Source organism: Bactrocera latifrons, unplaced genomic scaffold, assembly GCF_001853355.1.
Source record: "Bactrocera latifrons isolate USDA-ARS-PBARC rearing strain unplaced genomic scaffold, ASM185335v1 scaffold_77, whole genome shotgun sequence".
NCBI classification, from domain to species: domain Eukaryota; kingdom Metazoa; phylum Arthropoda; class Insecta; order Diptera; family Tephritidae; genus Bactrocera; species Bactrocera latifrons.
This window is the reverse complement of record NW_017537456.1, coordinates 708,040-710,786: the sequence shown is the minus strand read 5'-3', so window position 1 is coordinate 710,786 and position 2,747 is coordinate 708,040. Positions and strand designations below refer to the sequence as shown.

Below are 2,747 nucleotides of genomic sequence, written 5' to 3'. Positions count from 1 at the left end.
ATATGTATATACATATGTAGGTATAAACAACAACATAAGTAAGGGTGTGTGTGTGTGCTGCAGCTGCTGTAGCATCAATGGTGGCTTCTTAAGAAGCTCGGTGGTCGTGGTAGCACGTCTAAAATACCAACTGCAAGAACAACATAAAAAAATTTACAACAACAACAAAAAAATTAACAACAACAATAACGAAAAATTAATACGAAAAAACAACAAAAATAATAACAAAAACTGCTCACTGTTTTCTCTAAAAGCAAATAATAACAAAGTGAAAGCAACAACAACATCAACARCAACAAACATTTAAAACAACAAAAACATCGTCAACAAACAGCACGCTTGCCATGAAGCCCGGTAGCAGCATCAATCCCACACGGCTCGTACATCATAGCGACGGTAATTAAAAACTTCAAGTGTAAATGAATGAGTTTAATGGTGAGTGCACTGAGCTACCAAAAGCAAACMCACACACACATACRCCCCACATACATATGCCACATACYCGTAAATCAACATTTATATAGCTGTGTATGCATGCAAACATATGCTAACAGCCAACCACGCACATATTATGCCAAATATGCTGTCCTTCTAGAGATTCCACAATCAGGACTCATTTGTGTTGCTCACAAGTTTTGACTGATAATTTAGAGCATGTCTGATCTATGGGCTCAACATAATTTGTCGTCGCATAGCAAGAAATCTTCAGCTTCCTTGAAGATCAGTTTTGACTATCTAATATCAGCGTTTGCTCCTAAGCATTAGAAACTCACCTTTGAACCCCCTTTACCCTTGCAAAGCACCGAGTAGTCGGTTTACGAAGTTGTTGTGTTGAGACTAGGATCTAATGAGAATTCTATAGATACAGATATATAGATAGTAACTATTCCTAAGTCAATACAATTGTTGACTACCTTTATCGCTTTATCGTTCTCAACCAACCGAATCGGACGGGGATTTTTATYCGAAAATTACCGTCAGTTGAGCAGATTTCTTGAAATTAATTAAAGCGATTTTTTCGCAACAACAACAATTACTTAATATTACTTACTTAAAAGTTTAAAGAGCACCCAAACATTAATCGAAAACTGAGAATCACAAATATTCACGGTCAAGTGCCAAAACTAAATTGKTCGATGAAAAAAATATTTTTCTATTTTTTATYAGAAAACCACGRGAATATACATAAAGCAACWATATTTACGGWTAGCCAGGCGMCKCTYCTGGCCTTGTCYTCACCCATGACAAATWCCARTAKASTTYACMACTGCAAGAGAGCACTAAGCTCAATAAAAGACAAGCTCCAACTRGACTTGATCKGGGTTCCCRGCCACAGGAACATTTTYGGTAACGAAAAAKCAGASGAAAGGYAGGAGCTTTCCTCAASRAATCCGAGGCGAAGCTAATACCAAGCCCGCTAGAATCGATCWAAGGAGAGATCAATAGACAATTTCAACAAATTGCAAATAACAGATGGAAAAACATTACAAAATGCATCATAACTAAACAATTGTGGCCAACATATGAAGGAAAAGAACCAACGACTTATTAAATAGGTCGAGGAGAAGTATCCACAGAGTAATAGCTACCACAACAGGGCACTGACCATTTGCGGAACATGCGGACAAAATGGATATGCCATACAACAACATCTGCCGAAGCTGCGGAATAGCAGGGAACAAGGAAACAATTTTCCACCTTCTCTGTGAATGCCCAGTTTTCGACCGACACAAAATACTTGGAATCTATCAAGCGCCAAGCCTTGAATGGATTTCCACTAAAAGCATATCAAACATAAGTTGCTTCATCGAAACCTCAAAATGCTTTGAGAGAAAAGGTGAAACGTAATAGCAGATACGATAGGTTCCACGAATAGTGTATCAAAATGGCACATCAAGTGCCAATTGAGCCCGATAGATAACAGGGCTGTATTCCTATTTACCTACCTACTCTCTGGAATCAAAAAAGCTGGAGCCATTTGCTTGATGCTCACTACAAAACCTTCTAGTTTATATTTCAGGCTGAAATAAATTTTAAGAAAGAAAGTTCTGCTTTGAGAGAGCGGACACTTTTAGTCTTGTATTTCACATTAGCTTTTTTGCTGGAATTGTTTAAGCTGTGGCGAACCTAAACTCCCAGTATCATAGTTAATCTAATCTTATAACACCGAGCGGAGTTACAGCACAAACTGTACTTTTTCAGAATTACCCTACCTCGTACCCGACTACMATTAGGTCCTATAGATCTATATAAAAACAAATATATCGATAAAGAGTTTAAAAACTAATATACAATTAAGGTTTAGGTTTGTTTTATAGCAATATGCAATTATTGCTGTCTACGTGTCATCGTCAATGAAGAAGAAAAATAATCCTTGTTACAAGTGCCTAACTGAATCTTAAGCTCAAGGTATAGTATTTTCCAAATCCGTTTCTTKTGTGTATTTTCAATGATTTAAGTCTGGAGCTCTTTTCATATGATATTTAAAAGAATCGTTTCTTGACACTCGCAAGTGAATGGCACTTTCTCACTTGCGTGAACTTCTACACATGACTCCATCCTCTACAAGAGCGTAAGCGGTGTCTACGGCAGTTAAGAAGGAGAAGAGCGTTTCGAGTGCAAGCGCAAATCTGAGTTGAAGTTGAACTCAATCTTAGCATATGTACATATATCTATACTAAATATATGTATATATTATATAATATAGCCATTTAAATTTTAATCATATATGTATTATAAATACTTAT

General features: G+C 36.7%; 1 long non-coding RNA gene across 1 annotated transcript in view; it reads left to right on the top strand.

The window, feature by feature from the left end:
- The first annotated feature begins 286 nt into the window (after nucleotides 1-286).
- Nucleotides 287-2,747, top strand: part of LOC108976495 — a 147,068-nt gene continuing 144,607 nt past the window's right edge. The window contains exon 1 of the long non-coding RNA XR_001993954.1: nucleotides 287-435. This is a non-coding gene — a long non-coding RNA (uncharacterized LOC108976495). The remainder of the gene's footprint in view (nucleotides 436-2,747) is intronic.